The sequence below is a fragment of the Giraffa tippelskirchi genome, chromosome 7 (assembly GCF_054371585.1).
Source record: "Giraffa tippelskirchi isolate mGirTip1 chromosome 7, T2T-mGirTip1v1.2.pri, whole genome shotgun sequence".
In the NCBI taxonomy this organism is placed as follows: Eukaryota; Metazoa; Chordata; class Mammalia; order Artiodactyla; family Giraffidae; genus Giraffa; species Giraffa tippelskirchi.
Genome location: NC_137281.1, coordinates 132,180,418 through 132,206,160, shown reverse-complemented (window position 1 = coordinate 132,206,160; position 25,743 = coordinate 132,180,418). Strand labels below are relative to the sequence as shown.

The window sequence follows — 25,743 nt, the reverse complement described above, 5'->3', positions numbered from 1 at the left end:
TCAGTGAACACTTTGCCCAAGATGTATGCACTTACTCAGCTCTCATACATGAACCTCCTCCACAGGCCAGACTCAGCGTGAGATGTTCAAGAAATAGATGAAAAACCCTCAGAGATCAGGGAGGTCACACCTAGTTGGGACATTTAGGGACCAGTGAAGTTGGTCTTTCTGTCTGCTGAAGAGGAAATGTGCAGTTAATGAAACCAGGGACCTGTGTTTGTACATCTTGGCCCCCTTTTAATCAGATCAGCCTGAGGGAAAGGACTAATTCCACCATTTCAGCTGGGCTCTCAACCAGAACACATCTTCTCATCTAAGCTTCTGGCACTGCTGCAGAGGGGAAGAGGGTACTTCTGGGACATCCAATGTGCAATCCATCTATAACATTATAGATGACTATTGCTATGCCGTGCACAAGGAGGCAATTAAAAAGCTACTTAAGATTCTGGAGCAGGTGCATTTTGCTTAGCAAAGAATCAGAAATGCAATCCACCTGCGGCCTAGCTCAGAGTCATTTGTACTCCTCTTTACCAAAACAAACAAAACTCTCAATGTGATAACAGACCAAAAATGAGGGCCAAATTTTCTGGAATGTTGATGATGATTATAATGACTGAAAAAAACAAAACCACTAGAGAACAAAAACAGTCCACAAGAAAACCCCCTTCAGTAGTTTTCCTTTGATAATGCCAAGTCACAATACATACGCAATATGGAAAGTTTGTTTTCCACAAAGCTACACACGAACAGTACCCAAAATATGCGGGAAACTGGAAGGTCATGTTGACAAATAGATTTACACTGATACATACATCATTCTGGGCTTCTCCGGTGGCTCAGATGGTAAAGAATCTGCCTGCGATGTGGGAGACACAGGTTCCATCTCTGGGTCGGGAAGATCCCCTGGAGAAGGGAATGGCAACCCACTCCAGTATTCTTGCCTAAAGAATTCCATGGACAGAGGAGCCTGGTGAACTGCAGTCCATGAGGTCACAAAGAGTCAGACACGACTGAGCGACTAACACTTTCATACTTTTATACATCCTTCTAACTGGCTCATCAGGGACTCGTGCCACACATTTATAAGATGGCTGAGGTTACCACTGGCTAAGTTACCAACGTTTTCCTCTAATCAAACTGGTTACAAGGGAAACAGCTTACCTGCTCAAGGAAGGGAAAAAAGGAGATGGTGAGCTGTCTTCCATTAACTTGGTTAAGCAGTTGAGAGTGTCTGCATGCACTCATGAAGCACAGTGGGGACTATGTATTTGAGCCCCATGTCTATTATTTTAATCAAGATGGACAGTATTTCACATTTAATTCTCCAATTATCCTTTCCCCAATAAAATATTGTCATTGTTTATTACAAATGGTTTCTGGAATTTCAGAAACAATGTCACAGGCATAAAAAGGACAAGAAAAAAAAAATTATGCCCCAAGAGCATTTTAAAGAGAAAAGTTGAGAACTCTCAGTTTTAATCATCGAACCTATTATTTTCAGAGCTGCAGTTTACCTCACATTTTGCAGAGGGCCCTGACATATGACTTGGGTTTCAGCAACATGTTAATGTTAACCCAATTCTCTTATCAACAAGAATGTGAAAGGGAAAAATGGCTTTGCTTCTTTCCTTGACCATCTCTCTCCCCTCTCACATTCCTCATGTCTGGTTTCATTTCCCAAGAACACCAGATGCCAAGTACTATTTGGAGCTTTAAAAAATAATGAGACGCAGTCTAAAGGTTGTCGGAGAAACCTATGAAAGAGAATGTGTTTTCCCTGTAAGTTTCAACATCCTCTGCACCAGGAAACGGAAAGGGCGTTTCTAGTGTGTCCAGTGGAGGGACAGCCCTTCCCACACACTTGGTCCCAAAAGGATGTTCTAATAGGCCACTTCTTGGATGGCTCCTGGAAATTCACCCAGCAGTCAGTCCTCTCAACCCAGTGACTTTTCTGAGACAAGAGAAGAACAATGAGGGCACCCCACCATGGATGGGGAAACCAAAACCCAAACATTCAAATAAGGCACAGGGGCCCTGCAAACACTTCCTGTCCACTGTGTAAGCAGGGCAGCAAAAGCCCAGCACACTCCCTCCTCTATGTTTGCCTGCATCAGTGTAGGTGTTGGGTGGGGGTGGGGGGGCGGTAGTAATTGCAAAGTGGAAGCCAGAACCAGTCCCCTTCCTTCCCTACTTCCTCCCGAGATAAGGGAGGAAGGAACCCAAGTGAAGTCCATGCACACCCTCAAGCCAGACCAAGCTTCAACCAGCACATAATTAACAGCCTTATTCCAGGCCCAAGCCATGGACTCCTGCCAGAAAACAACCCCTCCCCGTGTAAAGAGCAAAGGGAAGGACCTCCAGGTCTTCACCCTGAAAAGCTGGCAGTAACTACTCTGTCATGACTCAATACTTTAACCATGGGTTAGAGCATAAATCCCTAAAGCCCATATAACACATATCTCGAGCTAGGAAGTTTGTGCTGTTCACGTGACAGAAACTAGTCTGGAAGCCAGGACATCTCGTCTAGATCATCTGGGAGAAGAGCCAAACCAAGTGTCATAAGAGCTCCCCATCAAACAAAGCACAGCCTCATCGGTGTGGGCCTGCTGACCTGTTGCTAGTCTGTGAGTACAGTCAATAAACAAATTTAAATCCAAGCTGTAAGAAATGCAAATCATTTTCCACCCTTGAGTTTCTATCTCCCTGCCTCTCAGGGACCCATTCAGAGTCTATAAAGACAAATTTAAATGTGGGGGTTAAACACAAGAAGCTACAACTCAACAGCCAGCTTTATCACATCAAAGCTCTCTACTATTCCATGAGGCCAAGTTTTGCTTTCAGTGAATATGTAAAAGAATGCAACTTTCCTAAATCACCTAGCAGCTCTTTGAGCAACAGTATGACAGTAAGCTATCACAGTCACCAGAAAAGAGTACTTGTTCATTTCAGGACACCAGCAATCACCTGTTGTGTATATGCTCTGGTCCTCTGCTGATCCAATTGAAATAACCCCCAAAGGTCAGAGTCCTCACCACTACAGGTCAGTCTTTTTATTTAGTTTCTCAGTCATGTCCAACTCTTTGGGACCCCATGGACTGTAGCCCGCCAGGCTCCTCTGTTCATGGATTCCCAGGCAAGAATACTGGAGTCGGTTGCCATTTCCTTCTCCAGGGGATCTTCCCGACCTAAGGATTGAACCAGCATCTCCTGCATTGGCAGATGGTTTCTTTACTGCTGAGCCACCAGGGAAGCCCCACAGGTCAATAAAGAATCTCTAAATGTGTCTCCCCACTGAAATGACCATACTTTAGGTACTTACGGTTTCAGACTTTCTCAAACAAGTAGCCAACCCTTATGGTGCCATCTTCACAGAAAATGCAAATGAAATTAAAAAGACACCATCCTAAAAGAACAACAATACTATGCATTTTTGGAAACAATTGAAATAATTCCAATAAATTCTGAGAGAGAAGAGGGTGGACAGATATATACAGTCGACTCTTGGACAATGAAGGGGTGAGGGGCTCTGATCCTCCACACTGTCGAAATTCCGATTGATATTTATAGTTGGCCCTCTGTATGCTTGGCTCCCCTGGCATCCGTGATTCTGCACACGAGCATCCAACTAACTGCGGATCATCCAACACTGTCATATTTACTGCTGAAACAGCTCCATGGACAAGTGGACCTGGGCAGTTCAAACCTGTGTTATTTGAGGGTCAACTGCACTTGGTTTGAACAATTATGTTTTCCAAATCTTCAAGCAAAGTTTCATGTGATTTAGAGAGGATAAACTAGGGGTACTCTAAGCCAAGAATTCATGACACATCCTCCCAGTAATGTTAAGTCCTTTTCCCCAGTGAAGCTATAAGATGTGGTCCTCTGGAAAAGTGACTATTGCTACTGACCCTCATAGCCCAAAACCAGACGCTGTTCAACCTTACTCCTTCTCAAACTACATTTTACCATCAAGGCCAAGTATAGGTATAATTTTTATTTCTACACAAGCCTCCATGGAAAATAACATCTCTTGGCATTGTAGGGAAACTACAGGTCTCTGGACTGAAAATTAAGAAATAAAAACTCGCCTAGAGGTTTACGTGTTTTCATGTTTCCTGAAAGCAAATTTTAAAACTCACTGATTACATTTCGTCTTTTCATGTTCTTCTAACTACTTTTATGCCAAGATCACAAGTGCAACAAGAAGAAATAAAAAAAAACACCATGCAGAACAAAAGTTCTTGGTTAAAATTAGCCTCACTCTCTGGTAACTATTAAGAAACTCTCATCTTTTTCATGGTAAACGTAGCTTTTCAGTTAGGGGAAAATGGATGAGCAGATATAATATGACAGGCAGCCGTGCATGGAGTCACAACCTGGGTTCAGATACCAGCTCAAACACTTTTTTTGGCAAGTGACTTTAAAATAGACTTCAGCATCCTGAAGTCCTCTATAAATGTTTGATGGATTTTAAATGGACATCACAAAAGGAAGTGAGAACTACATTAAAAAGTTGGAAGGTGGGTTTATATTTGTTAGCTACTGTTTGGTGGAAATATGTTAACCAGATTCCTCTCCCTGACATTCCTGTGTGTATCAGCAGAACAAATTCCTGGAATGAGATGGATTTAATCTCTATAGGGTAGTTGGTTGTCACCACTAAATCAAGCTCTCTGCAGGTTAGTCAGCTTATCTGCAAATTGTGGAAAAGTCTCTGAGGGTTTGGGGGCAGCGTAGAAAAGGCATTAAAAAAATTAGCCTTCTTGTATATTTTGAAGCACTCAACAGTTTAATATTTCGATCTAACCACGTACACAAAAGTTACCACACAGCACACCCAGCTGAGTCACTGCAACGATGCTGACATTTACAACACTGACCTGATTCCTCTTCACATTTTCTTCAATCACTGATCTCATCTATTTATTATTCTACTTGTGACATCTGAAGGCAGCCTCTCCGCCCAGGAAAGTCATTGTGAACCGGTCACCAAGGTAGAAAACCTACTGTAAGCACCTGGGGCCACTGGCTTTCCCAGTGTTGCCTCAGAAAGAACATTCTGAACAAGCGTGAACACAGCCACAGTTTGCCATCATAGGTGTGAAAAATGTTTATGGAAAGCTAAGTACATGGTGATTCTTGGGTTCCAAATTACAGTGTGGTGAGCTGTTTACTAGATAGATGCTGAGTCTCTCCACACCCCTGCTGCTCTGAGGGGCTCATTTTGGGCCAGGCCAGCACCACACCTACACTCGGGCTGTTCCTAATGAGTCCTGCTCATGATGAGGAGACAGCAGCCACCCAGAAACAACGAATCAGACGATGGAGTCGCATTATGAAAACTGAAACTCCCTTCAAAAGAAGTACCCTACCCTTCATAAAAATTCTACCTATAAATTTTACATAATAATTCTTCAAGAGAGGTTTATGGAAAGATGATCATAAAAGCGTCCATGGAAGGCAAGCTCAGGTATAGAAAGAAGGTAGTAAAGAGGCACTCTGGCCTCCAAGTGTTCAGGTCTTGTGTGGTTCTGGTGGGTGTGTGCGCATGTGTGTGTTAGTCACTCAGTCGTGTCCAACTGTTTGCACGCCCCTGGGCTGTAGTCTGCCAGGCTCCTCCATCTACGGGATTTCCCAGGCAAGAACACGGGAGCGGGTTGCCATTTCCTTTTCCAGGGGATCTTCCTGACCCAGGGATCGAACCTGGGTCTCCTGCACTGCAGGCAGACTCTTTACCCTCTGAGCCACCAGGGAAGCCTGGCTCTGGTGAGTGCCGTTCTCAAATCAGCACTGGCAAGCCCCTTGAGAGACACGCATGCTTCTAATGATGAGAAGTACAGGCAGGAATTCCATGTCAGCCTATAAAACTAAGGTCCAAAGACACAGTACTCAAAACACCTAGCGAAAAAAAGCTTTGACATAGGATTTCCCCAGTCTCCCTTCATGATAGGAACCTCCATAAGCACTTAGACATACAACCTTCCAAAATCAGAACAAACATTTTTCACAACTGGGGTGGGAACAAGGCAGGTGAGGGAGAAGACCAGTTTTTTTTTAAAAAAAAAAGGCAACAAAAAACCCTCTGCCCAACAATGGGCCATCTAATAATCAGAGAAGGGGAAAATCAATTGTATCACAATCTGGCAGTATCTATTGTTGTTTCTAATGCACTTGCCCATTGATCTACAACTAAGAATTCCTAGATTCCATCAGTTCATTTCAGTTCAGTCTCTCAGTCATGCCCAACTCTTTGCGACCCCATGGATTGCACCTAGATTTCACATGCAGGAATTAACCTACCCACATACTTACACATGAGCACAGAGAAATATTAACAAGAATGTTCACTATAACATTATGACAGAAAGAAAACAGGATCCATTACTTGTAATAGAGAATATCTAATGTCCTTCAAAGGGGGATTGTTTCAATAAATGTTGGAGCATCCCCAGTATAAATCACTGGTTCTCACACTCTGATACCCAGGCTTTATACTACACCAATCATATGAAACTCTCCGGTACTGGGGGCTTGGGTAATTTTTCAAATTTCACAGGTGATTCCAATGTGCAGGCAACTTTGAGAAGTATTATAGAATCTGGCTTCCCTTGTAGCTCAGACAGCGAAGAATCTGCCTGCAATGCAAGAGACCTGGGTTTGGTCCCTGGGTAAGGAAGATCCCCTGGAGAAGGAAACGGCAACCCACGCCAGTATTCTTGCCTAGAGAATTCCATGGACAGACCATGGGGTTACAAAGAGTCAGACATGACTGAGCAGCTAACACACACATTATAGAATCCTATGCCTGGTTTCAAAGAATATGCTAGGTCCACAGATACTGACAGGGAAATATCTTATTCAGAGTGGGGAAAAAAGAAATTAAGTTGAATAATACATATACATCACCATTTATGTCAAAACTGCGTTTGTAGCTACACATAAGCGTGCGCGCACACACACACACACACACACATACCCCTCTACCTCTATATATGTGAATGCACAGAAATGCTTCCAGAATTGGAAGTATTAATTTTAAGGTCGCTAAAGTATTTAGCCAAATGCTTGGCACATGGAAGATGCTCAATAAATGGTGGCTATTACTTCCACATGTGTCAAAGTTTGGGGGAGCCTACTGGAAGAGTTTCATGTGGATAATGAACTCATAAATGCATCATGCAAATTCAAGTTTTCTATTCAAAGTAGAAAGTCTGCAAGACTTCTCAATAAAACTCCATCAAAATTTTAAGTATATACCTGAATAACTTGTTAATAGTTATACCTATTCTTTTATTAAAAATTACAGCTTGCTTTCTGCATACCTTCAACCTATGCCCCAAAATGAGACAGCTTCACTGTCAATATTATATTGATTTAGAGTCATTCTATGTCAGCCAACGACTTCCCTGGTGGCTCAGAGGGTAAAGCGTCTGCCTGCAATGCGGGAGACTTGGGTTCGATTCCTGAGTTGGGAAGATCCCCTGGAGAAGGAAATGGCAACCCACTCCAGTATTCTTGCCTGGAGAATCCCATGGGCAGAGAAGCTTGGTAGGCTACAGTCCATGGGGTCACAAAGAGTAGGACACGACTGAGTGACTTCACTTTCACTTTCATGTTAGCCAACAAATCTGAAAATGTCAATGTAATGCAAGATGCAACCTTGATGAACACACAGAAGAAGAATATTCCCAAGCCTGCAAGCACCAGCTATAGGAATAACAACGTGACAAACTTAAAAAAAAAAAAAAGTTTTGCTATAAATTCTGCAGACTGTAAGAGGAAATTGGAGAATTTTTGGTTCACTAAAGTCATGTTGAAACTTCATTTGGTCACAGAGCTGGTTAGAAGAGAGGGTGGGAAGTTCTATTATTTGTTCCATTTATTTGCCTCTGTTTCAATTATACTTCTATTGTAGATTGGAAATCACAAGGTATAACAAATAGAGCCAGCAAACTTTGGAAGGAAGAAAACTTAGTACTTGGTATGTTTTTAAGATGCCAGCAGATATACTTTAACTTTTTTAAAAGGTAATAAATTCAGTACAATTTTCAAAATTCTTCTCTACTTTTAGGTACTTTGAAAAGGTGTACATATTCCATATTTACTTGGGTGCTGAATGTTTGGCTACAATAACATTAAAGTTGGTTTCTAACAATATTCTCTCAAGGACATGTTCCTGAGGTTCCATTTTTTAAAGGTGAAATGGTTGGGGTCCTCCTTATCAATAAATAAAAAATGGAATCATATTGCTTGTAGAACCAAATGATAACATGGTGACTGTATGAATTTATAAGGCAAGAGATGGTCTTTCCAGAACCACATTAAGATTTTATGAAACTGAGGTCTGAATGCTGACAACAGTCCTATAAGATAAGATTCTACCGCCTGGTCACACTTCCCAAAAGTCTATGTCATTGAAACCTGATTTCTTCAAATATCACTAAATATTATTCATTGCAAACAGCTGGAAAGAAAATAAATCATTCTCAGAACAGCAAAATGATTACCAGTATACTAATATCATTCCCAGGGAAATAAAGTTACCATTACTTTGGAAGCAAATGCCTACTGTAAAAGTGAAAGTAAAATGGATTTTTCTGAGATCATTAGAAGACACTAAAATGTAAGCATGTACAGCTCATAGACAATGATGACAAGGTCTGAACAAATCAGCATCAGTCAATATGACATGCCTATCAAGCTTTGGGAAAATAGCAAAGATAAGAGACACTTATTCTGATATCTGTTAATAGGCTGCTCTGGCAATTGAGTTCCAAGTCACTTCCAGAAATCTCAGCTGGCCTGGGAGAACTGGATAACGATGCCATTTCTGGGTGATAAGAAGCCATCCAAAAGCAAAGCCTTGAAGAAGTACAAAGACAAGGTACATGCTCTCAGAAAAAATAGTGTCTTCCTTTCAATATGCACTTCAAAACTGTCTAACCTATACACAAAGCAATGAAAATAGACCTTGAGGATGAGGGAAAAGGTAAAGTGAGAGCTAAGTGGGAATATATCAAGGACACAAGTGCATATGTGTTGAGTGAGTGAACTGATAAATACATCAGTAAATACATCTCTTTTCATTAAACAAAGCTAACAGTCAACCTAAATAGAAATTACTGGCAGCTACAATAGAGTATGTCTTCTTATTGGTGATTTCTCTGTGTGATAAATATCCTTGAGAAGTTATGCACATAGCCAAATAAACAATTCTGAAACTGTAGGACTCAAACAAAGAGTGAGGAAGGATCCTTTTTAAATTTTCATCATTAATTACTATACATGGATGACCACACTCCTGATTTAAACCCAGGCCAGAAAAAAGTTCTCCTACCATCATCAAAAGGAAAGTGTGAAGGAAGTTGATACTATCCAATATGCCCCCTCCACCCAACTCTGTAATTTCCTACATAATTAGATGAAAGTAGTAATTGCTTTATTGGGTAATCTAAGAAGACTAGACAGTAAAGAGACTGCTTCTCTTACAAAATTTGTTCTCAATGAAATAACAAGAAAAGCTCTGTTTTAAATTGTTACTTCATCTCAAGTACCAACCTTGGAGTAGTTGGACTGAGGTTAATATTTGGACTTCATATTCTGTAAAACAATACTAAACAGCCAAAAGATATCATATGGTTAAATATGGGAAGCTATCACTAAAAGACTGGTTAAAAGATTTAGAGTACCTCTCAACATAATGAAATACCATACTGCCATTAAGAAGAATGAGCCATCTTTCTGATGTTCAGAGGTATAAAATATATTAAATAAAAAGTCTAATTTCCATAATAACTATGGTATATCATAAACATAGGAAGGCTATGCTTATTTAAACATGCACATGATAAAATAGCAGATACAAAAGCCAATGAAGAGTAGCTCGTTGGAGAATAAAATGAAGATTGGAGAAGAGGGCTTGCCTGCATTTGAAAAGTGAAAGTGAAAGTCACTCAGTTCTGTCTGACTCTTTGTGACCCCATGGAATACATAGTCCATGGAATTCTCCAGGCCAGAATACTGGAGTGGGCAGCCATTTGCTTCTCCAGGGATTCTTCCCAACCCAGGGATCGAACCCAGGTCTCCCGCATTGCAGGCAGATTCTTTACCAGCTGAGCCACCAAGGAAGTCCTTGCATTTAGTTCCTTCTATTTTATTTATTTATTTTAGCATGGACTTGGACTATGGTTTTTGCCTTAATTATCCAGCTGTTTCTGAAAGTTTGCAATATTTGTTTGTAAGCCAGTCTTTTTAAAAATTAAATAACTCTCAGTTATCAACCCTCTTTAACATGCCAGGCACTTTCAATGCCCTTTACATTCATTCATTATCTTGGTTAATCAAAGAGATAAGCCATGAGTCCTTAAGTGTCTCTTTTTGTCCTTTTGGGACCACAGTTCAGTTCAGTCACTCAATCCTGTCCAACTCTGTGACCCTATAGACTGCAGCACGCCAGACTACCCTGTCCATCACCAACTCCCGGAGATTGCTCAAACTCATATCCATTGAGTTGGTGATGCCATCCAACCATCTCATCCTCTGTTGTCCCCTTCTCCTGCCTTCAATCTTGCCCAGCATCAGGGTCTTTTCAAATGAGTCAGTTCTTTCCATCAGGTGGCCAAAATATTGGAGTTTCAGCTTCAGCATCAGTCCTTCCAATGAATATTCAGGACTGATTTCCTTTAGGATGGACTGGTTGGATCTCCTTGCAGTCCAAGGGACCCTCAAGAGTCTTTTCCAACACCGCAGTTCAAAAGCATCAGTGCTTCAGTGCTCAGCTTTCTTTATAGTCCAACTCTCACACACGTACATGACTACTGGAGAAACCATAGATTTGACTAGATGGACCTGTTGGCAAAGTAATGTCTCTGCTTTTTAATATGCTGTGTTGGTTGATCATAACTTTTCTTCCAAGGAGCAAGCGTCTTTTAATTTCATGGCTGCAGTCACCATCTGCAGTGATTTTGGAGCCCTAAAAATAAAGTTTGTCACTGTTTCCATTGTTTCCCCATCTATTCGCCATGAAGTGATGGGACTGGATGCCATGATCTTAGTTTTCTGAATGCTGAGTTTTAAGCCAACTTTTTCACTCTCCTCTTTCACTTTCATCCAGAGGCTCTTTAGTTCTTCACTTTCTGCCATAAGGGTGGTATCATCTGCATATCTGAGGTTATTGATATTTCTCCAGGCAATCTTGATTCCAGCTTGTGCTTCCTCCAGCCCAGCGTTTCTCATGATGTACTCTGCATATAAGTTAAATAAGCAGGGTGACAGTATACAGACTTGATGTACTTCTTTTCTTATTTGGAACCAGTCTGTTGTTCCATGTCCAGTTCTAACTGTTGCTTCTTGACCTGCATACAGATTTCTCAGGAGGTAGGTCAGGTGGTCTGGTATCCCCATCTCATGAAGAATTTTCCACAGTTTATTGTGATCCACACAGTCAAAGGCTTTGGTGTAGTCAATAAAGCAGAAATAGATGTTTTTCTGGAACTCTCTCTCTTTTTCAATGATCCAAAATTTGTCAGCAATTTGACCTCTGGTTCCTCTGCCTTTTCTAAATACAGCTTGAACATCTGGAAGTTCACAGTTCACATACTGTTGAAGCCTGGCTTGGAGAATTTTGAGCTTCACTTTGCTAGCATGTGAGATGAGTGCAACTGTGCAGTAGTTTGAGCATTCTTTGGCATTGCCTTTCTTTGGGATTGGAATGAAAAGTGTCCTTTTCCAGTCCTGTGGCCACTGCTGAGTTTTCCAAATTTGCTGACATATTGAGTGCAGCACTTTCACAGCATCTTTTAGGATTTGAAATAGCTCAACTGGAATTCTATCACCTCCACTAGCTTTGTTCATAGTATTGCTTCCTAAGGCCCACCTGACTGCATTCCAGGATGTCTGGCTCTAAGTGAGTGATCACATCATTGTGGTTATCTGGGTCATGACAAACTTTTTTGTATAGTTCTGTGTATTCTTGCCACCTCTTCTTAATATCTTCTGCTTCTGTTAGGTCCATACCATTTCTGTCCTTTATTGTGCCCATCTTTGCATGAAATGTTCCCTTGGTATCTCTAATTTTCTTGAAGAGATCTCTAGTCCTTCCCATCCTATTGTTTGGGACCACCGCCCATTGTCAATGAATATCTATTCCTTGGCCCTGGCTCACAGAATGCTTTCATTTTGCACTTTTTCACTTTACCACACCCACCCCTACAATTGTTAGTTCTCCAAATGAAAACAATCTGTTCAACTGTAAAACACCAATATGAACAATGACTTTTTTCCTTTAAACTTATAATTAATTTAGAATGGTGGGGGGAGTGAAGGGGAAACTATCAAAAAGAAGACTGTATCTCATCACCATAGCAACAGCTGTTCCTTTTTACCAAAATTGTATAATTGAGAATCTTCTTAAAGATTTTTATTTATAATCTTAAAGATTTTCTGCATTTTTTTTTTGCTACAAAAGTAAATATTGCTACCTTTATCTTAAGAACATATACTCCCCAGGCGCAGGTCCAGAAACATTATATAAAAAACTAAAAGTGTCTAATTAAGGAATTTTTTGTTAGGTATTTATTGGCAAGTTTGACCCAAAAGGAAAGAATTTGCTTAGTAATCCAAAACCCCACCTCCTAAAGCTCAGTTCTAAAACTATTGAAAGAGCACTACAGTGTATCCTGTTACATTCATGGCTTCTGACCAACCTTAAATAAGCAAGCAAATACAGTAATGGAAAGAATAAACTACAAAAGGGCACCAATGGAAGCATAATAGCCAACCCCCAAAAGATGAAGGCAAACACTGGTAACTTTTTAAAGAAGGATGAGAAAATTAATGCCAAAACAAGAGGTTGTTGGTATTTAGTGCTAAGTTGTGTCCAATTCCCTTGAGACCCCATGGACTGTAAGCCCGCCAGGTCCCTCTGTCCATGGGACTTCCCAGGCAAGAAAACAGGAGGTAGTATAACACTAAAAGAGATCTAAAAATAGTCCAGAGAGTTAGGCTTTACATTTCAAGGGAGCATTCAATCTACTTGAAGACATGACAGAAAAATGTTTAACCCTTACTTACACATGATTGCTACATATATGCCATCACCTTTCCCCTGCACTCAATGTCTTTTTTTTTTTTTCCTCCTAAAATCATCACTTACCTTACCTTACACTCTCCATTCCGTGAAAATAACCCACCAAGACAGCTTGTTTTTGTTAGATCTCCCTTCTACTCATCAACAGTAACCAGAGCTGTGGCCAGTGTTCTTGCTAACCTGGCTACTGGCTCCTCCGTGGTTCCTCCCCTTCCACCGCCCCACCTCACGGGGTGGTGGCAAGTGTAAGGGAAGAGCCATCTCATTTGTGGAAAAACATGCTGGTTAACAACCATACTTGCTCATACTGGAACAGTCACAGGACAGAGAGGTCCATAGATAACCAACCTACACACAAACACACACACGTTAAACTAGTTCTGCCTTGTAGACAATCCACAGGCAGTCAAGACTCACCCCCTTCCCACACAGGTACACACCAACCCCAAATTTACAATTCTGCATGTGTGATCACTTACACATTTTCATCCATTCATTCATGGGCCAACCGTGTGCCCAATTCCCTGTTGTGGGTTGGGATATGAGCATGAACAGAGTGGATGCGGACCTTGCCCTCGCAGAGCTGGTCCACTGGCACCCGACCCCTGGCTGTTCCAGCCATTGCAACATTCCAGACTCTGGCTCAGAGAAGACAGATGGGGAGTCAGTGGAGGGAGGGGTCAGTTTGTCAGCCCATCTTCAGGACAAATATTTTGCTTGCTTCAAGTAGCAATTCACTTTTACTGGAAACTTTCATGTTTCCTGAAATTTGAAGCACCCAGGAGAGAAGGGAGCAGAAGTAGAGGTGACATGTATGTTCCTGAGGAACAGGGGACAAAGAGCTACCCCTGGAGGGCTAATGTTCAGAACTTCAAATAAGACCCTGGACTCCCACTTCCCCCCATGAAAGATTAACTGCTATGGGAATCACACTACCCACAACTACAAAAATACATCAAACTGAGAAAATGAAATTCCAGGTGAGGTGAGCCCTACTAACCACCCCACCTTGTTCCAGACAGTAGTGCAGGAAGAGGAAACCCAAGCCACGTTCAGGGCTCTTGCTGAGATGCAGAGTCAAAGTTGGGGGAGGTTGAGACAACTAGAGCTCTGGAAATCTGCCAGGGAGTCCCCTCAAAGCTTCAGCTAAGGACTGCTTTGCACGTGGACCTAGGATCCACACAGGGCTGGGAATGATTTGCATTCCCATCAGCCTCACAAGACACAGCTCAGACTACCTAAAACACCAGGGGGAGTCACCAAAATGGTCCTAGGCTCAGGCTGCTCTGGAAAAAGCTTGACAGCAACCTTAAAAGGGTCATTGAGGAACTTAACTCTGTGCCAGAACAAAGGCCAACACTCTTCAAAGGAAGTCTTTCAGGCAGGGAGAAATTGATACCAGACAGAAATGTGGATCCGCACAGAGAGATGAAGAATGCTGGAAATGGACAGCCTCGGGGCAAACAGAAAACCAGACGCTGCCTCAGAGTTTCCAGATCTACTGACCAGGAGGAGGTGCTTTTGTAGAAGTCCACTGATGATACCAATGGGGTCAGAAGGTCAGGATCAAAGCAGTTCCCAAGTTACTACTTATTGCTGTTGTTCAGTCACTAGGTCATGTCTGACCCTTTGTAACCCTATGGATTACAGCACACCAGGCTCCCCTGTTCTTCAGTATCTCCTGGAGTTTGCTCAAATTCATGCCATTGAGTCAGTGATCCTTCTCATCCTCTGCCGCCCCCTTCTCCTTCTGCTTCAATCTTACCCAGCATCAAGGTCTTTTCCAATGAGTCAGTTCTTCACATCAGATGGCCAAAGTACTGGAGCTTCAGCTTCAGCGTCAGTCCTTCTAATGAATATTCAGGACTGATTTCCTGTAGGATTGACTGGTTTGATCTTGCTGTCCAATGGACTCTCAAGAGACTCCTCCAGCACAATTTGAAAGCATCAACTCTTCAGTGCTCAGCCTTCTTTATGGTCCAACGCTCATGTCCATACATGACAAGAGTACTACTCACTATTTCTAATCTCAGTCAGGCTCCTGATGCTCTCAGGCCATGATGTCCTGAGGATGAAACTACCTTGAACCATCCTCACATTAGATAATGACTGTGAAAGTGCTTTGGAAATTTTAAGGATTCAGCACATAATTACTGAGTGCTTTCTATGTACATTTCTAAGCCAAATCCTGTATGTCTGGGCCTCAGTTTGCTCATCATAAAATAAAGGTAATAATAGTAGCCAGGCTGCAGGGTTAATGTTTGAATTAAATAGGTAAATATATATGTAAAGTACAAAGAATAATGTCTGGCCATAGTAAGTCCTTATAGATGTATTTTTATTACCATTATTATTACTGGTATTATACTATACTGCTACTACTAATTAAAATTATTAGGCATATGATCGAAAAAGCAAGAGAGTTCCAGAAAAACATCTATTTCTGCTTTATTGACTATGCCAAAGCCTTTGACTGTGTGGATCACAATAAACGGTGGAAAATTCTGAAAGAGATGGGAATACCAGACCATCTGACCTGTCTCTGGAGAAACCTGTATGCAGGTCAGGAAGCAACAGTTAGAACTGGACATGGAACAACAGACTGGTTCCAAATAGGAAAAGGAGTACGTCAAGGCTGTATATTGTCACCCTGCTTATTTAACTTATATGCAGAGTACATCATGAGCAACGCTGGGCTGGAGGAAACACAAGCTGGAATCAAGATTGCCGGGAGAAATATCAATAACCTCTGATATGCAGATGACGCCACCCTTATGGCAGAAAGTGAAGAAGTAAAGAGCCTCTTGATGAAAGTGAAAGAGGAGAGTGAAAAAGTTGGCTTAAAGCTCAACGTTCAGAAAACTAAGATCATGGCTTCTGGTCCCATCACTTCATGGGAAATAGATGGGGAAACAGTGGAAACAGTGTCAGACTTTATTTTTTTGGGCTCCAAAATCACTGCTGATGGTCATTGCAGCCATGAAATTAAAAGATGCTTACTCCTTGGAAGGAAGGTTATAGCCAACCTAGATAGCATATTAAAAAGCAGAGACATTACTTTGCCAACAAAAGTCCGTCTAGTCAAGGCTATGGTTTTTCCAGTGGTCATGTATGGATGTGAGAGTTGGACGGTGAAGGAAGCTGAGTGCCGAAGAATTGATGCTTTTGAACTGTGGTGTTGGAGAAGACTCTTGAGAGTCCCTTGGACTGCAAGGAGATCCAATCAATCCATCCTAAAGGAGATCAATCCTGGGTGTTCATTGGAAGGACTAATGTTGAAGCTGAAACTCCAATACTTTGGCCACCTCATGCGAAGAGTTGACTCATTGGAAAAGACCCTAATGCTGGGTAGGATTGGGGGCAGGAGGAGAAGGGGACAACAGAGGATGAGATGGTTGGATGGCATCACTGACTCGATGGACATGGGTTTGGGTAGACTCCGGGAGTTGGTGATGGACAGAGAGGCCTGGCGTGCTGCAATTCATGGGGTTGCAAAGAGTCGGACACGACTGAGTGACTGAACTGAACTGAACTGAACTGAGGCATATGATGATGAAAGGGGTCAATTCAGTTCTTCACCTCCAAGTTCATATTTGAGCTGTGTCATAAGGAAAACAATGTTCTGGAGAAAATATGTTAAAAATTTTGCCTGAAAAAAACTATGAAGATAGCTGAGGTGTGGTGGTGGTGGGAGCTGGGGGGGAGATACTAGTAAGAAGGGAGACCTAGACCTAATCCCAGCACTGCCCCTTAAGTAACTCTGTGACTCTGGTTATTTAGCCTGTTGGAGGCTTAGTTAATCCTTAAAGAGGTAGGATGATGATCTTTAAGATCACTTCCAGTTCTAGCGTCTGAGGAAGTAAACCAGAGGATCCACTTCAGATGCACATTTTTCCTGCCTTTTGAGCAATTTAATCCTCAGAGTGTCAAATCCCAACATAGAAAATAATTAATTCTAAGGAAGGGAAGTTTATGATTTAAGAAAGAAAAAAGAAGAAATAAACTCTAGACCTAGGATTTATAGTCTGCACATAACTCCCAAACCAAGAACCAAGACCACCTGATTCATCCCTCTAACAATGGGAAGGAGGACTTCCATGGTGGTCCAGTGGTTAAGAATCCACCTACCCTTGCAGGGGACCTGGGTTCGATCCTTGGTCTGGGAAGATCCCACATGCTGCAGAGCAACTAACCCCATGTGCCCCAACTACTGCCCCCTACACCTAGAGCTGTGCTCCGCACTAAGAGAAGCCACCACAGTGAGGAGCCCTGCACCAGAACGGGACAGTACCCCAACTCACTGCAACTAGAAAAAGCCTGGGTGCAGCAGCAAAGACAGAGTGCAACCAAAAATTAATTTAAAAAATAAAAAATAAAAATGGGGAGAAGTGCAACAGCCCACTGTTTCTACCCATTGCTGGGCAAGCCATCATTTTGATCTTTGAGAAGAACTCTTCCTTCTGGTTCTAACGTTTGAATTGGCTCCAATGAAACAGAAGTCACTCTCCTGTTTACAGTTCCCACAATTAAGAAGAAACATGGTAGTACACTGGGAAGTGAATGTTAGCCGTTCAGTCGTGTCTGACTCTTTGGGACCCCATGGACTGCAGTTCGCCAGGTTCCTCTGTCCATGGAATTCTCCAGGCAAGAATACTGGAGTAGTAGGTTGCCATTCCCTTCTGCAGGGGATCTCCCAGACCCAGGGATCGAACCTGGGTCTCCTGCATTGCGGGCAGATTCTTTACTATCTGAGCCACCAGGCAAACCCTGGTAGTACACTGTAGAAATTCCTTATGCTAAGAAAACAAGAAGAAATATGTAAATAGCCAGCTTCTTCTATCCACTACTTACCACAACTGGTACCCAGCATGTACCACAACTGATACACTATAGACTACAAACACAAAAGCTCCCACAAAATTAACCAGGTCAAATCTTACAAAGCACAGATAATTTTAGCCATGTCTCAGAAATAAGTGTTTTCCTTATTGGTAAATGCCATTCAAGAAAAGCTTACACTGGAAGAAATAGGAAGTGGTAGAACCCTAAGAGAATGAATCTATGGCTGGTCTTCCAAAGTAACACACAACAGCATATGGGTGTGCATGCACACACATGTACACAGAGTACAATTTGAGAGTGCACTGTGTCTGTCTTTGGGACCTCTGATCACTAACCCTAAGGGGCATGTGTCTAACCTATCTGCTCACTTTGCACATCTTTGGGAAGGGCTTAATCTCTCCCACAGGTGATTCTAATGGAGTAATCAACAAGTGGCCCTGTCTCTTCTCCACCCATAGAGGTGGGCACATGGCATTGGCTTGGCCAATTAAGGCACTCCACCCCCTGGACTGAGTGACTGATCTAGGATGGGCACACAACACAAAGACCAAAGGTCTTTATTTGGATGGATGCTGTAGATGAGAGGACTGCTCTTTCCTAGAATCACAAGATAAAAGATACACCTGGAATTTACACTAGCTGCTTTTTCCACCATGTGTTAGAAAGTGCCCAAGAACAAAGGCAGCATAGACAAAAGCAGAAATGAGAGAACAGGACAAGGGGCCTAGGGAGAGAAGGAGGCTTTAATGACATCATTGAACTACTAGATCCAGCTGAGCCTCAAGCCAAATATCCCTTGACCTTTTGCATGATTCAATGCAGCTCCCTGCCCCATTCCCTGAGGCCAATTTAAGCGGGATTTCTGTCCCTTAACAATGCAAAGAACACTGATTCCTGCTCCACTTGACTAAACAAAATGGAAACTGCCAATTGCTGAGTGCCCCCAAAGTGTAGAGATCACGTGAGACATCAACATGCATCATTTCAGCTCATTTTTATGGCCATGCTAGGAAGCAGCTGTGAGACATCAACATGCATCATTTCAGCTCATTTTTATGGCCATGCTAGGAAGCAGCTATCACAGTTTTAGATACCAAGAACATCCAGAAAACCAGGAGACATCAGAAAGGGTTTAAACCCTGTCTCACATCAGCCTATTCTCTTTCTACGTACAACATCCCCTCAAACCACAAACTCTTTCAAGCATTACTATTTTCCAAGAATCAACCTAATAGTCAAGTCACAAATCCAAACACAAATGTCTCATTTTAGAAAAGGCTCCAAAGATTTTGCTGCTCACAAATCAGTATGACTAATGTAACACCTCTTTTCTCAAAGGGCTCCTATTTTAGAAACAAATTTTGCAAGAATGACTTTCTAGGACTCTTAAATAAGTCTGTGAGGGACTTGTTCCTTGAAGCTGGGGAAGTACACAGTATAGTGCTGAAAAGACAGTTACTAGAATATAAAAGTCATCATCATTGCTAGGCAGGGAACATTCAGAAGTTACCACCACTATTTCCCTTTCTCAAATAGGCCACAACCCCATTTCAACCATTCATCTCTACCTCTGTAGCTAGCAGTAGAGTCTGAGCGAGAAGCTGCATGCCAGAGAAGGAATATAACAAGGGCAAGGAGAAAAGAAAAAAAAAAGCGGTCAAATATGAAAAGTCCACCATTGAATCTGCAAAAGAAAATGTCACAGGGAAAGGTATCAAAGCAATTGTGCACAGTGAGAAAGAAGAGACTGCAGAAACTGGAAAAGGCCAGGGGTGGTAAGTAAAATATAGTGTCCTGCACTGGGTATAAAATTCATTTAGTTATCTCTCTCTCTCTTTCTACCTAGAAAAAGAACTATCAAGGCAATAAGTAAACTGTGTTTAACTATTAGGCATCACTACATGATATTTTACTTATATTATTAAGATACACTTGACTGTATTCATCTATAATACATAATACACTTATATATTACTATATATGAATTATTTTTCTTGTCCTAATTACACATGCAGTATCGAACTTTCAGAGTTAGTTGCACTGACCTTCTTGTCTTTTCCTCCCAGTCTCTCTAGATGCATTAATCTATTAACAACTTATATTTTCCAATATTTTATTCTTATATCTAAACTATCCCTCATGACATAATGAATGTATTTTCACTTTATTAGGCTTTATCATTACAGGGTAATAATCTTAGATGTCTTAACATTTGGAAATTTCTATTATTAAATTAGTGGGTGATTTGAGGAAAACAGTTTTCTGGGTGGGGGAAGAGTGCTTTGTATTTTGTTTCTTGTTTTGGGAAGGTTTCTTGATCTTCAACACTACACTTTTGACAAATGGACATATTCATACTTATGATGAATAAAGTGAATTAAAATTTTAAAAAAACCTATTAGGCTTACTTTTTGCAGGATTTGGGTGGAACAGGTAAAACCTCGAGGCCCTTACTTGGGTAATAGTCAATGGTCCTAATTATAGGTTGGATTACTTATTTCATAGAATCACAAAAAATCTAAGTGTTAAAACCACAGGGTGTAACCCTCCTTTATAACATGTAATATATTCCCTTAGTAATTTACAGTCTTCTAAGTACTTGAATATGCACAGTAACATTTGATTTTCCCAACAAATTTTTCCTGAAAGAGGAAGAGAGAGGCATAGGCAATCATATATTATCTTTATATCTACTTTACAGTTGAGAAACTTCGAGCACTAATGTGACCTCCACAAAGTCAAAACAGTCCTAAGCAGCAGACACTGGAATTCAGGCTTCCTTTCCCCCAATACTCTGCACTGACATCCTGCCCATCCTACAATCATCTCAGAAAGAGTCGCCTGAGGCTTTCACTGAAAGGCTCTGACGGAAGAAACATCATTTAAATTATGTGTGAAATAGATGATAACTGTGTGTCATCAAAACATTTGATGTTTTAGAGGGTAATACACTGTACACCCAGGAGGTGTCTAGATCAGCAAAAATCATACAAATGTGAATATTCCAGTGTTTTATTGGGTCAACTACAGCTTTACTCCCTCTCCTATTAAGAAGCTATCTGTCAGGGGTTATAGGAAAAGGATTAGGAATACTAAAATTGAACAAGCCATCCTCTGTGCCTTTTAGAAGTAGATAAAAAGGAGAGTCTGCCCGGCAGATATGCATGAAGAACACAGGGGAAGGACAAACTATACCCATGACTGTCTGGATAGGATAGGAGACAATGAGAGAAACCACACTTGGTTCCAGGCATTCCGGAGCTTATAGTCTAACAGAAGATAGCCTCACGAACACAGCAAAATACACAGCTTTAGATATAACTGCCACAAAAGAGATATTAAGTATTTCAGAGATTCAGAGGACCTTAAGGGCACTTCCAATTAGGATGACCTCAGAAATTTTTGAAACAGATGAAATATGAATGGGCCTTCAGAGAACCGTTACATCTTAGCAGAACAGAAGGAAGGGGCCTCAAACACCAGCTGCCTGCTCCCTGTAGAGAGGCGTCCTCAGAAGCTCTGGGTTCCATGTGGGGCTATGACAGCCAACTAGCTGTGGACACAGGTGCTGCTGGGCTCCTTGGAGCTTTCTCTCATTCACAAGGTCATAAAGGCATCTCATAAGACAGATGGACAAAACTGATAAAAGACAACAACCAAGACACTCATCTTATGGACCTAATGAACCTGAGCCATTAGGTAAGAACATGCATGAATTACTCGTGCTGCCACTATTTCTTTCTACGTAGCCTTCGTGCTTACTGATGGAAAGATCTCAACATAAAGAACAAATATCCTACTCTGCAAAATTGTCAACTATATCCTCACAAGTCATTCCAAATAAATCATTTAGTTCTGAAGGCGAAGCAAGTTGTAAATATATCATCTAAAGGCACTCTAATAACTTCAAAGGGATATATGAGCTTCACTAATACTTCCAGTTCCAGCAACACTGGAGCTAGCATATGTGCTCAACTAAAAATCACCCCGAATTATAAAAGAGACTTGAGAGATCATCTTCATTTTATAGATACTGAGGCTTTAGGAGATTAAATGACTTCCTCAAGGCCATAGTCATTTAAGACACAGCAATTAAGTAGACTCAGTGAGTGATTCTAAATAGACTCTTGATAAACAGACAGCCTGACCTAGCAAATGAATCTCAAAATCCTGTATGACTGTTTTTTTTTTTCTACCAAAATTAAAAACAAACTAAAAATCTATATGAATATTCCTGGTTTATAATGATGCTGTTTTAAACACTGTTTGAAATTTCATCAAGATCTGTATACTCTAATTAGTAGAATGAGTCAACTTTGATTGCATTCTTTTAAACATTTTCAGTCAAAGAAGAAAACTAGAAACCTAGCTCCAGAGGCAAAGTATGTCGCATATCATTTGTGAATCTGTGATCCTTCAAATAACTGAATGAGCCTGTTCAGAGACACTTCCCACTGACCAGCTGTTTCCTGCTCTGGGAAGCCATGTGGGAAGAAGGGAGCAAGTCCAGGGACTAAGAGCTCAGCCATGTGGTAGTGTCTTACAAGAGACTGTGTCAATCCTGATACAAAATGTCTGATAGATGCAAGTTTTCTAAAGTATGCTTGATGGCATTTAGGTATCTTTGAGTTTATTCCTCCTTCAGAAGAAAAGTACATAAAGTGCTCGATAATTTCAGATCAATCCATTCCCTAAATCTGCTGCATTAGCTTAAACTAAATCCTATATTGGTTAAGCTTGGCCAGGGGTGGTCAAAACAAATTTTTTCAACTTCTGATTCTTATCAATATTTCTCCTGGTATTTCCACTGCCAACGCTAGATCAATAGCTAACCTTTCTGTTACAACACTCTCTAACATGTATTCCACCACATACATATGGGATGTCTCTGGGAATGTTCTTACCATGCTTTGGATAATTTTCACTACACGTTTCCTTCTAACATAACAGGAATAGATGTTCACACGTTCCTAGTTGTAACTAGGAACTCAGCTGAACTGAGCTTTTGATTAAAATAGCTACTCTTCAAATCCCACACTCTTTCACATAACATTGCAGAATGTGTAGGTTAAAACCAATGGACTCTACACGTATGAAGGGCAAACTGCAGCCCATAGATCATTGTGGTACTCCTCCCCTCAACAATATTTTTTGTAAATAAAGTTTTATTGGGTCACAGTCACAACCATGTCTACAGACTGGCTATGGCTGCTTTCTGAGTGGTTGTCAGGGAGGTATTTTGGTCCCCCAGATCTAGAACATTTACTATCGAACACCTTATAGAAAAAGTTTGCTGACCTCTGGTCTACACTAAGCACAAGAAACAAGAGAATTTGGGGAAGGTTTTCAAAAACATTTATATTAAAAATAAATTCATTCATTTACAAAGCATAAGGTGACCACCTCTGGGGACTCTTCTAGGTGCTGGAGAGCCATCCAGCCATGATGGGGCCCCCATCTTCATGGAGATCATATTCTAGTAAGAGGGGACATCAGATAGATAAAATAGGATATTTAGAGAGAGTGGCCAAGGATTCTGAAGGGGGAGTGATTCTTTAGAAGATGCAAAGTCATGAAGGTGACAGCTGAGAAGATGTCAGTGGAATTGATATCTGAATGATGAAAATAAACCAGCCATGCAAGAATCTAAAGAAAGACTGTCCCAAGCTGAGAGAACAGCAGAGGCTGGAGGGGAGGAAATACTAAGCTGCTTGAGAAACAAAAAGGTGGCTAATGTACCTGTGGCATGGTAGACTAGAGGAAGAAGCACAAGGCAAGGCCAAAGTGTTCAGCAGGTGCCAGACCACGTGTGAGGAGTAAGGAGTAAAAGCATGTTTCTAATAAATGGCCACCTTCAGATTCTTAGCTACTAAAAAGCACGACTAGACAGAAAACTAATCATAGTGTAAGGATCACTTTAGCAACTCCATTTTGCCATAACGTCTTTCTTCTGATCTGCTGAAAATTACCTGAAGCTTCAAATGTTGAGCAGCTCAAGAAAGAACACTTTGTTAGAGGCAGTTTCTGCTAAGGAAGTGATTATTCACTCCCTGCAAAAAAAAAAAAAAGGCAAAACTGACTGCCTTCCTCGTTGTAAAGATCATTTTATGTCATCTAAAATGGGATTTTTTTTTTTTTAAGAAAGGGAATTTCCCGTTATTAAGCATAATTAAGCCTATTTCCCCCAAATCTACCAGGGTATTCATTGGATGAAATGAGTTCTGTCCCCTTGACACCTCTGCATACCAGCTGTGTGCATGTCCCAACTGAAAGCTTTCAAAGCAGTTGGCTGGTCTGGACAAAATGCAATATTCCTCAAAACCCTGCAAAGATGTACCATGTGGCTTGGTTTACCATCTCCAAACTAAATGGAGGGCTGTTTCAAGGGTAGAGAATTTCAATATGTTGGTGCTGCTACTGCTGCTTAGTCACTTCAATCATGTCCAGCTCAGTGTGACCCTACGGACTGCTGCCCACCAGGCTCCTCTGTCCAAGGGATTCTCTAGGCAAGAGTACTGGGGTGGGTTGCCATGCCCTCCTCAATATATTGGTGAACAGCCACCAAATCAGTCTCCTTTGTCAATGGCCTTTCCCTTACAATTTTGTAGAGTTACTTATGAATCTGAAAAGATAACTTTCTACTTTTAGATCCAAGAATAAAAGAAATCAAGGGCATTCAGAAGAAAGGTCAAGTCAGAGGTGCTCTGATAAAACCGTGACTTTCAACCAACAATGTAAATTTAGGAAGAATGAGTAGTTATGAAATATTCAGAGGTATGATATCCAACTGGTCTTCTTAAGACTTGACAATGCACAGATCTGCAGTACAGGCTCTCCTCATGGTGAATGCTATGAGGTGACAGGTATGGATGTTTATGAGCACAACTGAACAGGCTATCAAAGAACAATAGTGAAACGTATGCAGAAGCATGGGGCTTTCCTGGTGGCTCAGCAGTAAAGAATCTGCGTGCAATGCAGGAAATCTGGGTTCAGTCCCTGGCTTGGGAAGATCGCCTGGAGAAGAAAATGGCAACCGACTCCAGTATTGTTGTCTGGGAAATCCCTTGGACAGAGGAGCCTCATGGGCTACAGTCCATGGGGCTGCAGACACGACTTCTTGACTAAACCACACCACACACACACAGTGAAGAAGCATAAACCTTCCAGCAGCACTGCTGGAGAAAAGCCAGTGCACAGCTTCCCAGAGGAATTAACTTGCAATCAGTTTCCTCCCCTGTAAAGTGGGGATAAAATAGTACTAACCTTCAGTCCGGTGCAGTCTTTACCAAATGCTCAATAAACAGTATATTTATCAAATGTGCCAATCACTTCGCATGCCTTATCTCACTGAATACTCATTAAGTCCAGAAGTTGATCCTACTGTACCACGTTTACAACTGATTAGCAACAAAGGCTCAGGAGGAGTCACATAAGTTGCCCAAAGATAATCATCTAGTAAACGGTAGCACCTAGACTCAAAGCTGGCTAGTCCTAAAGTCTGTGCTCTTAAACCCAAGTTGCATATTGGTGGTTTGTTCACACACTTTCTTAGACCCACTTGCTGTTGACTGATAATATAGCAGTAGCTAAGGTTTGTTAAGCATTGGCTCAGAGGGTAAAGTGTCTGCCTGCAATGCAGGAGACCCGGGTTCAATTCCTGGGTCAGGAAGATCCCCTGGAGAAGGAAATGGCAACCCACTCCAGTACCCTTGCCTGGAAAATCCCATGGACGGAGAAGCTGGTAGACTACAGTCCAGGGGGTCACAAAGAGTTGGACACGACTGAGCAACTTCACTTTAACTATATGTTAGTCA

At 41.5% G+C, this 25,743-nt stretch overlaps 1 protein-coding gene across 5 annotated transcripts in view; it reads right to left on the bottom strand.

The window, feature by feature from the left end:
• Positions 1-25,743, bottom strand: part of DAAM1 (dishevelled associated activator of morphogenesis 1) — a 175,056-nt gene that overhangs the window by 112,254 nt on the left and 37,059 nt on the right. Inside the window, exon 1 of one of the 5 annotated variants that reach the window (XM_081509676.1) lies at positions 813-962. The exons of the other annotated variants lie outside the window; for them this stretch is intronic. The gene's annotated coding sequence lies outside the window, so the exon portion shown is untranslated. Of the gene's footprint in view, positions 1-812; positions 963-25,743 lie in introns of those variants that run through there. 5 annotated transcript variants of the gene reach the window in all.